At 39.9% G+C, this 13526-nt stretch overlaps 1 long non-coding RNA gene across 1 annotated transcript; it reads right to left on the bottom strand.

The window, feature by feature from the left end:
- Nucleotides 1–785: 785 nt before the first annotated feature.
- LOC136534356 (uncharacterized) lies at nucleotides 786–2526 on the bottom strand. The gene is made up of 3 exons (XR_010778705.1): nucleotides 2494–2526; nucleotides 1801–1893; nucleotides 786–1415 (listed from the first exon to the last, which is right to left on the bottom strand). It is a non-coding gene; the product is annotated as an uncharacterized lncRNA (long non-coding RNA).
- Between the last annotated feature and the right edge of the window lie 11000 nt (nucleotides 2527–13526).

Here is a 13526-nt window from a genome sequence, read left to right as displayed (position 1 = left end):
ATATGTGTGATTTAATTTCCTGGACTCACATATGATGTGTATTTGGTTTTATCCTTAAAACCGGGTGCTACATGGGTGCTTTGGGTCACGTGGCTAACCTCTCTCGGTCGGTTGGGTAATGAGAGGAGGAGAGACTCTATTTATGAGCACTGTGTAACGGGGTCGCAACCGGGGTTCCATTGGGGCGACTCTGATCAAGTCGCGTACGTGGGGTCACTACTAGGGATGTGTACATCAATGATGCTCTTCTTTCGTCACTAAAGACTCCAAAATCATCATATGTATTATTTTATGACGAATTTGTGACGATATGGTATTCGTCATTGAATGCGTATCATATTTTACCTACCATGACGAAACGTCTATTTTCATCATAGATGTGCATTTGTTCTATGATGAAATGGCCATCGTCATAGAAGTGTATTCTTTCTATGACAATCTATTTTCGTTATTGATATAGCCCCTTTTTCGTCATGACTTGCCATCTGTTAGGCGGCCAGACGACGTCTGCCACGCTGGCAGCTGACGTGTCTTGTCCACGTGGCGCGTCCACATTACAGGTGACGTGTTCGACCACGTGGCAGCTGACGTGGCCAGTGATGTGGATGGTCCATGTGTCCAATTTTTATTGGGCCACAAGGCTTGCTGTGATAGGTTCTCATTTTTGTCACTGAAGTAAATAGAAATTCGTCATAGAATCAATTACCAAATCGTCACAGAAAGGTCAGATAATTCATCACAAGTGCACATGCTGATTTCATTACAGAATGCAAATAATACTGGAATGACCAAAAGCTTCCATAAATTAACAGGTCCAGTATTCTAATGACCAACAACTTATTCAACAATTCTAAACTCGGTTCACATAACTCACTAGACATCACATTTGAACTACTAGTTTCATCTCAGTTCACATTAACATCATAGGAAATAATAAAAAGTTGCCAACCACCAGCAACATAAGTTACTACATAAATAAAATCACCAGCAGACCCCTTGCTTAATGAACCAGCAGCTACGAGCAGCGCTCATGTCGAAGAAGCATTGTTGATGGCCAAGATACGCTTGAGCAGCGCATTGTTCTCCTCCATTGCCTTGTTGCTTATCTCTGTCAGCTTCTTGTACTCCTCCATCTCCTTTTGTGTCCTCACTAGCTTTTCCTCAGCTTCTTCACTTCTCTTCCTGAGTTCATTGATTTCACCTTGTACAGCAGCCGTAGCTTCAGCTGCTAGTTGCTCCCGAAGCTCGCTTTTATTTTACGATAATGATTTGGAGGATGGCACTAGTTTGATGCCAACACTCTTCAGGAAAAGGTTTGAGCTGTTTTGGGAGAGCACCTAGGACACAACCTGCACACTGGACACTGCTGTCTCACCTTCAGCAATAGGTTCTGTCCTCAAAGCTTCCATATTTGACTAAAATAACAATGACCCATCATTAGTTGATACTTATTGCATTAATTTGAGGAGGAAATATCACACAAGATGTATTTTAAAAAATAAAAACCTATGCTGCATTGATAGAAACTGACGTAAAAAAACCACCGTCACAAATTTATCACATGTCATTTCATATAGGAAGCAAAAGATATCATTAATCCACCATATACGAAGCAACATATCTCATTAATCCACCATACATTTTATATAAATCAGCTATATACAAAACTGATGGCTATAAGAACAACTATGTCTAGACATCGAGCGACATATAAGAACTGATTCCAATATATTGAGGGACCGAAAAAAATGGTGAGAAGTAATAGCTAGCACAACTTAAGTCTTGGATTTCAGGGTGTACCATTATTTTCCACACACATCACAGGGGGAAGCTTGTTCGGCTGCTTCAGCTGTGCTTCTTCCACATGCATGACCACTTGGACATGTTAGTCTCCTGCATAAAAATATTGTAGGACACAAGGCTGCATTAACTAACTGTGGCGATCATGTGAGAAAAATAAAAATAAAAATAAGCATTAACTAACTGCAGGTCGCGTTCTGACCAAATCTTTCTTCTTAAAACACTTATGTACTATCTGGATGGTTAGTTAAGATGTGCATATATGAATATATCTGCTACCAGCAGTACTGAATTTCATTATCCACGCTCAGTCAACAGATGCTTAAGATTGAATGGTTACTCTTCCAAGATCAATTGATACTAATGGAATCTGACAACTCAAAGTAAACATGGAACAGTATCCTAGGCAGCATTGTAGCATATAAATAAAGCCAATGCTTTGCAAATATTTCAGATGCATTGATCTGAAGCTTTCATACCAGAGCTAACTACTATGGTAGCACAGAATAGAAACCATTGAACATCACACGTTCCTAGCTAACTAAAAATGGGATTGTACCATGAACAAACAACAATAGCATTTATAAATTATTTACAAGCCATGAAACTATTAGAAAGTATCAACTGATCTTGCATATTTGCATAACACAGTAAGAAAGTTGAAACAACAACTCATTGGTTTTGGCTTCTTACAATGTAGAGATCAAGGTAATCCAGTTGTAATCCTTGAGTGTGTTCTGAAGTGCTGACCGAACCTTATCAGGAACCAACTCTGTGCACCTGAAGTTGTCAAATATTGATCACATTTTGCATTTGGAGTGTTAATTGATGACATTTTGGTATTCAGTTGATTACTAGTTTTGTACTTCCGAAGAGACTAGCATCGCCATTCACCTAAAGTTTCAGCTATAATGATTATCAACCAAACGGCATAGTGAGAGTACAAGGATGTGCATTACAGTACCTCAGAATGGAAGGAAGCAGGAGAGCACAGGGGAGGACGAGGAAAGCTCAAGTGCTGCCACCGCCTGCCTTGCGCTGACGATGGATCTAGCTCGTGCGCCGCCGGATGCACAGTGGCCCGCTGCTCATGCACGAGGCTGCCGCCATGCTCGAGCGCCGCCACCTCCCGCCTCGTGCTAGTGCCGGATCCGGCATAGCCCTTATCGTGCGCCATCGAATCCTGTCCGTGGTGGATCCATCTGCCTCCTCTCCTGCCATGGCACGGCGGTCAGGGGGCTCTGGTTGCCTCCGCTCTATTCATCAAGTAGGGCCGACGCATCCTGCGGCCTCCAGTTCTTGCTGACTGTGAGGGAGAGGTGAGTGTGGCACAGCGCAGGATTAGATCATTGGGGGTGGCAGCTGGCGGCTGGTGGACAGGAGGAATCGAGGAAGCCGCTCTACTGCGGCTCTACGTCTCACGACGGGGAGAAGAGAAAAGGAGGCGCAGGAGAGGGGTGGTGGTCTGGTGGTGGTGGAGTACAGGAAGAGGGTAGGGTTTCGTGGGTTTTATATGAAGTATAGCGTATATAGACCGTCCCTTTTGAGATCTAACGGTTGAGAAAGAGGGGTCTTGATTTGGGCTGAACCTGAGCATCATTTTAAAGCTCAACATGTCTCATATTTTTTCCATTTTAATCATCACAATTAAATCATAATAACTATGGTTTACATGATACTTATGTGTTCAACATAATTTTTACATTAACTAGACTAGCTAAGAGGTGTTGTCTAGGATTGTCAAGGGTTTTTGAAGTTATTTGCTATTTCTTAAGGTTTAAGTCATTTACTGCATGATTTTGTAAATTAACTCCAACTTAAACTACATGTCATGTCAAACAACGTCTCAAAAGACAAAAATATATATAAGAATACATGTTTTATTTGAGCTCACATCCTGAAAATTGGTGGAAATGAAGTGTTTCATTAGGGATATTGGAACTTGTATTTTGGTGGCTCCCACGAAAAAAGGTAATAATAACGTAAAGTAGTTCGAAATAATTAAAATCAAAACTACTAAAATAATTTTGAGACACCAAATAATCTTAAATGAAAATTTGATAAACATCAAAGTTGTAGAGGTCATTAAGATCTACAACTTTTATTTTGGTCATCTTGTCATTTGACAAAATTTAAACCTTTTAAATTTGAAATTTTAAAAAATGACAAGTTCGAACCAAAATTTGAGACCCAAACTGATTTTAACATAAAAAGTGATGAATACTAAAGTTGTTCAACTCATTATTATCTAGAACTTTTATTTTAGTCATCTTGTTATTTGACAAAATTTGAACCTTTCAAATTTAAAATTTTGAAAAATGACAAGTTTGAACCAAAATTTGAGACCCAAATTGTTTTCAACATAAAAAGTGATGAATACCAAAGTTGTTCAACTCATGAATATCTACAACTTTTATTTTGGTTATTTCTTCATTTGACAAAATTTGAACCTTTTAAATTTGAACTTTTGAAAAATGACAAGTTGAAACCAAAATTTGAGACCCAAATTGATTTCAACATAAAAAGTGATGAATACCAAAGTTGTTCAACTCATGAATATAGAAAACTTTTATTTTGGTCATTTCTTCATTTGACAAATTCTTAGCACACATTGTTCACTAATCTTACACATGTCTCATGTAGTTTATAAAACCTTATAAAAGATGTATCACATTTGTGAACAATGTCGTTACCACTTTATCATATGAAGAAATGACCAATACAAAAGTTGTAGATCTTGATGAGTTATTCAACTTTGGTATTTATCACTTTTTCAACTAAAATCATTTGGGGAACCAAAATCTTGTCTGAAAGTTGCATTTTTTTTTTAAATTCAAAATTTAAATTGCTCAAACTTTTCATATGTATATATTGACAAAACAAACAAAATAAATTGATAGATAATGATTTTAGAAAATTTTAGGAAAAAAATCATCAGATTTAGAGTTAGTATGAGGAAGAAAAACTAGTTACAAAGTTGACCCACACATTAAAAAAAGAAATCACACTGTTCACTAAGATCATGTAAGGATTATCTAGAATAGTGTGATTTCTCTTTTTAATTTGTGGATAAACTTTGTAACTAGTTGTTTCCCTCATACTAACTCCAAATGTGATGGTTTTTTTTCTAAAAATTTCTAAAATCATGCTTCAGCATTTAAGTTTGATCAAACTTGGATGTGACAATGTTTTACACATTTTAAAATTTGAAATTTGAATTTTGACAAGTTCAAACCAAAGTTTCAAACCCTAAATGATTTCATATGCAAAAGTGATGAATACAAAAGTTGTTCAACTCATCAAGATCTACAACTTTTATTTTGGTCATCTTGTCATTTGACAAAATTTGAACCTTTAAAATTTGAAATTTTAAAAAATAACAAGTTCGAACCAAAATTTGAGACCCAAAATGATTTCAATATAAAAAGTGATGAATACCAAAGTTGTTCAACTCATTAATATCTACAACTTTTATTTTAGTCATCTTGTCATTTGACAAAATTTGAACCTTTCAAGTTGGAATTTTTGAAAAACAACAAGTTCGAACCAAAATTTGAGACCCAAAATGATTTCAACATAAAAAGTGATGAATACCAAAGTTGTTCAACTAATTAATATCTACAACTTTTATTTTAGTCATCTTGTCATTTGACAAAATTTGAACCTTTCAAATTTGAAATTTTGAAAAACGACAAGTTCGAACCAAAATTTGAGACCCAAATTGATTTCAACATAAAAAGCGATGAATACCAAAGTTTTTCAACTCATGAATATATACAACTTTTATTTTGTTCATTTCTTCATTTGACAAATTCTTAGCACACATTGTTCATTAATCTTACATATGTCTCATATAGTTTATAAAATCCTGTGAGAGATGTGTCACATTTGTGAACAATGTCGTTACCACTTTATCATATGAAGAAATGACTAATACAAAAGTTGTAGATCTTAATGAGTTATTCAACTTTGGTATTTATCACTTTTTCAGCTGAAATCATTTGGGGAACCAAAATCTTGTCTGAAGTTGCATTTTTTTTAAATTCAAAATTTAAATTGCTCAAACTTTTCATATGTATATATTGACAAAACCAACAAAATAAATTGATAGAGAATGATTTTAGAAAATTTTAGAAAAAAAATCATCAATTATCATGTTATACGTTTACAAATAGAAAAACATGCATGCCTTTATCACAAAACGGCGAGTGCTCTAGTGGTAACGCACCAACATGTCTAGCAGCAGGTCGCGGGTTCGAATCTCCCTGCGTGCGCTATTTTTTGGCAAAAAAAGGGAGGCAGAAGGATGCAGGTCCACCTAGATCGTGTGGGCCATGCTGCCCCACTTGTTCGCTGCCACGTCCTCAGACTGAGACCCGCTGGTGGGACCGCATCGCCACGTCTTCGAGGTTGGGACCCAATGGTGGGACCACATCGCCACATCCTCGAGGTGGGACCTGCTGGTGGGACCACGGCGCCATGTCCTCGAAGTGGTACACGAGCCAAACGATCTATGACGATTTAGTTTTGTTGTTTTATGACGATTCTTTTGTTTTTGTCATTATTCTTCGTGCCAAAGCTCCGTCACTTGTTACTTATGACGAAGCTGGAAATTTCGTCATAGAAAGCGCTTGTTCTGTGACGAAATTTGTAAGCGTCACGACTGAATCGTCATTGATGAACACATTTCTAGTAGTGGGTTTCCCCACAGACTCGGTCATGTGACCATTGCCTGAGATCAACCCAATATTCTCCCCGTTGATCAAAAGTAATCCATCTTTAATAAAAAATAATACACCAAGGCAAAGCGTTATGATTGCCTGTTAAGTGCAACCGAACTCAATGACTATAGCATACCATTTTAAATTTCCGAATAAACATTTTCATAGTATTTTGAGGAGACCGTTGCTTTAATGGACTCTTAATTATAGAATCATAATCGGTGGCTTGGCAGATAATACTTCAGTTGACAAATAATAAAACTGGATAATAGGCCTTGCAGTGGACCTCAAGCATTCAACAATATGCTCGTCTTAGCTTTATAAGATTATGGGTTTTAGTTTTCACAACTAGCACCTTACTGTCCATGTGATTGGCAGTTGACTTGACATGTTGTTACTCACTTAGATAACTGCTATGAACTATCACGGTATTAGTAAGTGGCTGTGCCAGTTTACCACTCTTAATCTGGGTATTAATTAATATTAGTAGCAATAAGCCTGCCCAATTTAACTCATGCTTCAAACTTTAGTTTGCATCGTCGATTATGCAGTAATAACTTTGCGTCTCAATAACTCATGTTCGGAATTTATTTTGACAACTTACTAATGAGCATGAATTCCTTATTCTTATGCAAAATCAAATTTGCAAATACTTAGTTAAGGTTATATCTGTCAATAATCCTAGTTACAAATATTAAATCAAGGCATGCACATTTTTAAGGATCACTAAATTAAATGAACCTCTATCTTATTCAACTTCATACTAATTCATATTGGTTCATTTCCTTGACTTATGAGAGCAGGTACTAATTCATATTGATTCATTGCCTCGACTTATGAGAGCAGGCATGACGGAGCACTTCAATAATACTTTATCTATATTTATCTTTGTTTCTCCGTCTACGCATGGCTTATATTCTAATCTAAATAATGTCCTAATTTAAAATATGTACTAAGCAAATATGATACAATCAACGAACTTTGTGTGCTAATTAATTGATCCCCCTATCCTTGAGATCTTAATTGTCTATTAGGACTAAGATTAGTAATTAATGAATACTTATAATAAAACATAAATAGTTAACTTTGTGTATTAAACAATGAACACTTAGAATAATTATTGGGTTATCTACATCTACTATGGTTCTCCCTCACATAGTCTAAGAATTAAAAGCTATTCTTTGCATTGGTCATTTTATACTTGTTTCTCCCCCTTGAATAATAAACACATGCCACGCTTACTAACTTAAACTTAAATTCTCAAATCAAATTTTCTCGTCATAGAATTTATTGTTCTATTCTATTTCTGCCCAACGGTGATGTAGATTGAACATTAAATTTAAGAATAATGAGCATGTTATTGATCAGACCAACGTAGGGTTGATTTCATGTGCATTGTTATTATTCTTGTCATCTGCTAACTTTCTCATATTTAATAATGAAGCTGTCAATGCATCCAACCTTGCTGGGATGCTGAATGGTGTTGAGCCCCTTGATGGGAGCAACTATGCCTCTTGGAAAGATAAGATTGAGATATTGTTGGCCTTGGCAAATATTGACTATTGCCTCCAACACGATGTGCCTAAGGAACCTGAAGCAAATGCACATGGCTATGCTAATCTTAAGAAGGCTTATGATGATGAGTATCCTAAGCAGAAAGAATTCAATAGTAAGTGCCTTATGGTATTAAAAGCCTCTATTCATTAGGGGATAAGGGGAGCAATCCCATCAGCTGAGACTGCTAATGAATATTTAAGTAAAGTTGAACAATTTTAAGGTTCCATAAAATTGATGGGAGTGGCATAAGAGAGCACATCATGAAGATGGAAACGGACATCTCTGATGGTTTCCTTGTCCACTTCATAATGTCATCATTGCCACCTCAGTTTTCTCATTTTGCCATAAATTATAATAATCAGGAAAAGAAATGGACTATTAATGACATGATGTGTTCAAGAAGAAGAAAGATTCAAGTCTGAAGGTCCTGAATATGTCAATAGTTATACTCATCATAAGAGCAAGGGGTCATGGGATAATAAGGTGAAAGGCAAGCAAACTAAGATTTCCCATTAAGACTCTCCTAAGAAGCAAGAACCAGCTAGTGGATCTAACTCTCAAGTTGATCCATCACTTTGCAAGTTTTGTCAAAGCAATCAACATAAGGAAAAGGATTGCATTGCTTTTCTTAAGTGGCTCAACAAGAAAGGTATAATTTATTATTATTGAATCATGTATCTGAATCTTAAACCATTAGGTTTTGATGGATTAACCTTCGTGCAAATGCAAATGATTACATGATACAAATATGAAGAAGATTCAAAGAAGAGGCCTAGGAAGGGAAATTAGATGAGGAAGCTATTTTCATACCCCGTTAGAATAATTTATTAGCTTCATACTTTGCTTCAAGTAATTTGTTGCTAAGAACATTAGTCACTTCGTTTGATTCATGGACAAGTTTTATATGCATTGTAATGATAACTCTGGTCTTGTCATCAAACAAGACAAATTTGTTTTATATTAAGTATGTTATTCTTCTCCTTTTATAATTGTTTCATGTTTAAAGTAATATCTTAGACTTTGTCGAAATCATGACAATAAGTTATAGGCCATATTTTCGAAAGGGGGGAACAAGTATAAAATGACCAAAGAATAGATTATAATTATTAGACTATGGGAGGGAGAACCATAGTAGATGTATATAACCCAATAATTATTCTAAATTTTTATTATTTTTTACACAAAGTTAATTATTTAAGTTTTGTTATAAGTATTCATTAGTTACTAATCTTAGTACAATTTAAGTTTTATTATAAGTATTCATTGGTTACTAATCTTAGTCCTAATAGATAATTAAGATATGAAGGATCAGGGGAGTAATTAATTAGCACACAAAGTTCGCTCCCTGTATCATATTTGCTTAGTGCATATTTTTAATTAAGACATTATTGGGAGGAGTAGAATATAAGGCATACGGAGCAACAAAGATAAATATAGATAAATTATTATTTAAGTGCTGTGTCATGCCTTCTCTCATAAGTCAAGGCAATGAACCAATATGCATTAGTATGCAGTTGAATAAGACAAAAAGGTTGATTTAATTCAGTGATGCACAGAAATGTGCATACCTTGATTTAATATTTGTAACCGGGATTATTGGCAGATATAAGCTTAACTAAGTATTTGCGAAATTAATTTGCATAAGAATAAGGAACTCATGATCATTAGTAACTTGTCAAAATTACTTCTGGTCATGAGTTATTGAGACGCAAAGTTATTAATAGTCAACTATCCAAACTAAAGTTTGAAGCATGCGTTAAATTGGGCAGGCTTATTGCTACTAATATTAGTACTCGGATTAAGAGTGGTAAATTTGCACAACCACCTACTAATACTGCGATAGTTCATAGCTATTATCTAAGTGAGTAACAACATGTTAGGTGCACCGCCAATCACATTGACATTAAGGTGCTAGTTGTGAAAGCTAGAACCTAGAATCTTATAAGATAAGACGAGCATATTGTCGAATGCTTGCGGTACCACTATAAGGCCTATTACCTAGTTTTATTATTTTGTCGGTTTAAATATTATCTACGAGGCCACTGATTATGATTCTAGAATTAAGGGTCCATTAAAACAACCATCTCCTCGTAAGACTAAACAAATGTTCATCAAAAATTTTAAATGGTATGCTATAGTCACTGAGTTCGGTTGCACTTAACAGGCAATTGTAACGCTTTGCCTTGATGTATTGTTTTTATTGAAGAATGGATTCCTTTCGATAAAGGGAGAGAATGTTGGGTTGATCTCAGACAACAGTCACGCGACTTGATCGGAGTCGCCCCAACGGAACCCCGTTTGCGGCCCCACATTACACAGCGCTCATAAATAGAGGCTCTCCTCCTCTTGTTACCCAATGGACTGAGAGAGGTCAGCCACGCAAACACTAAGTACCCCATCTATCCGAGTGCTGGAGTAAAGGGAAGGCCGCTGTCTCTATTGACCATCAGAGTTGCGCAGTGAAAGCCAAGTGGATGAAGGTGACGAGTACGACTATGGGATCGACTTCACTGACATTACTGCATCAGCGCCTGCATCAAGCAGGCACAGGTCTTCACTAATGGCTTCTCCTTCTACTAACGAAGGTATTACCCAAGATCTAAGTTCAATTTTTAGATTGGGTGTCCTAAATGGAACTGTTAAGTCCTAATCCTAAGTTCATCTCTAACATATCTAGATTACGAGCACCTATAATTTTTAGATTGGGTGTGATTTCTTATTCTTTATGAACCAGGTAGTAGCAGATCGATTTCATCTCGTCGAGTAAGCTGTCAGAACTCGCACGGCGGTGAGCGTCGGTGATGATGAACACACGAGCGCGGCAACCTGGGAACGAATAAAACGATCTGGACATAGAGATTTGGTGCTGCTAGAACGCAACGTTTTTCTGATGCACTTGTATTCTATTTATTGGAAAGCAAGTAGGAGACATGCCGTGCTAAGTGCGCACGACGCGAGGAGTGTGCGCGTTCATCCCCACGCACCGCGTCGTCGGCTGTCGCTGCATGCTCTGGTTCGTGGCCGAGCGAGTCCAGGCCACGACGTCCTACACGCGCGGAGTCCACAGGCCGGATCCTGCGTGCATGCATTGCTGATAACAGAAACATGCGAACTATCTATCTATAGCACATAGGAGTATCTAACAAATCTCCTCCTACTCCTAGTGTGCCTGTTGTACATTGTAGACACCAAGCTTGGAGCGAAGTTGACATAAGCGTTCATGCCCTAGAGCTTTGGTGAGGATGTCTGCCAGCTGCTCCACTGTCCCAATGGACTGGAGCTAAACCCTGTTCTCCTTGACACATTCATGAATGTAATTAAATCGAACATCAATGTGCTTACTTCGGTCGTGGAACACTGGATTCTTGCGGAGTGCGATGGCAGACTCGTTGTCGATCTTCAGTGAGATGGTGCCCGCCTGCTCGCCTTTAAGTTCTACAAGAAGACGTGCAAGCCACACTCCCTGGCAAGAAGCAGTGGCTGCTGCTATGTACTCCGCCTCACAAGAGGATAGAGCCACAACACGCTACTTTTGGGATTGCCAGGTGATCACATTGCCTCCGAGGAAGAAAACGACTCCGATTGTGCTCTTGCGAGTGTCGATGTCACCGGCCAAGTCGCTGTCACTGTAGCCGACAAGCTATGCTTCCTTCTTCCTCTTATAATGACAACCAAAGTGCAGAGTGCTAGCAACATATCTAAGCACCCTCTTGACTGCGGCCAAGTGCTCGGTGGTGGGTTTCTCCATGAAGCGGCTGATGTAGCCCACCGAGTACGCGAGATCTGGCCTCGAGTTCACCAGGTAGCGAAGAGAGCCAACAATGCTACGGTACATGGTTGGATCAATGGATGGAGCAGAGCTAGAGTTACTTAGTTTTAGTCATGACTCCATGGGGGTGTGGCTTGGACTACATCCAGCCAAACCGGCATTCTCCAGTATCTTGGCAGCGTACACGCTCTGGCTGATGGTGATGCCAACCTCGGTCTGGGACACCTCTAGACCCAGGTAGTACCGAAGTAGGCCGAGGTCAGTCATTTGAAATGTTGACCGCATCTCCTCCTTGAACTTGCTAATGTCGGTGTTGTTGCCACACGTGATCACCAGGTCATCAACGTACACACCAACGACCAGCCAACGGTCGCCTGCTCCGCATAGGTACACGGCGTGCTCGGAGGTGCTTCTCTGGAAGCCCAGCTCGATCAGAGATGAATCGAGCTTGGCGTACCAGGCGCATGGGGCTTGGCGCAGGCCATATAGAGCCTTCACCAGGTGCAGGACCTTATGCTCGTGCCCACGTAAAATGAAGCCTGGTGGTTGCTTGACGAAGACCTGCTCCTAGAGGACGTCATTCAGAAATGCAGACTTGACGTCCATGTGGTGCACTGCCCAGCCTTTGAAGGCGGCGTGAGCTAGCAGCAACTGCACGGACTCGAGTCGCTCCACCGGAGCGAAGACTTCTTCAAAATCGATCCCTTGCCACTGCATGTAACCCTTGGCGACGAGACAGGCCTTGTGCTTGGTGATCATGCCCATCGCATCCCTCTTGGTCTTGTAGACCCACTTCAATCTGATTGGCTTCACGCAGGGGGGAGCCTCGATGAGCTCCCATGTACCACTGGCTTCAATGGATGTCATCTCGTCCAGCATTGCGTGGCGCCAGTGATCATGCTTGATGGCCTCCTCCAACATCGTCGGCTCGGCGTCGCTTGCCAGCAGCAAGTGCTCCTCTAGTTCATGCCCAGCGAGCCCTGGTGGTGAGGCCGGCCCGATGATGTTGTCGACACGCCGGAACTAGAGGGGCGCCTCGTCATCGTGGTCGAAGTCCAGCTGCTCGCTGAAGCCGGACCCGAGCGGCGTGGTGAACTCGACGTCGGGATGCAGATGGGCACTCGATGAGCCTGGTGTAAGGCTTGTGGCAGGAGTGTGTGCTAGCGTGAATGGAGACGTGGGCGCACCTGGCGATGGTGTTGAGGTGGAGCCCGATGCAGTAGGTTCAGAAGAGGCACGACCCACTCATGCACGAGTGGTGGTGATCACGGCGGGCTCCTCCACCGTGGACTTAGTGATGGTGAAGTCGGTGTCGCCCTCATCATGATCAGCAGGCCATGCCCACTGAGCGCCCTCATCGAAGACGACGTCTTGGCTGATGTGCACATGACGGGTAGAGGGATCGTAGACATGATATGCCTTGGATCCGACCTCATACCCGACGAAGATCATGCGCCTGCTACGATCATCAAGTTTCTTGGAATTTGTTGAGGTTACCTTAACGTGGGCAATGCTGCCAAACGTGTGGAGATGATGGACGCCCGGCGCACTCCTCGTCTAGAGCTCGTAGGGTGTCCTGCCCCCTATGCTCTTTGACGAAGACCGATTCAGCAGATACATGGCCATCAAGACCGCCTCGCCCCAGAACACGGCAGGGAGTCCTTTGGCCTTCAGCATGC

Source organism: Miscanthus floridulus, unplaced genomic scaffold (genome assembly GCF_019320115.1).
Source record: "Miscanthus floridulus cultivar M001 unplaced genomic scaffold, ASM1932011v1 os_1840_1_2, whole genome shotgun sequence".
NCBI lineage: Eukaryota > Viridiplantae > Streptophyta > Magnoliopsida > Poales > Poaceae > Miscanthus > Miscanthus floridulus.
This window is presented reverse-complemented; position numbering and strand designations above follow the sequence as displayed.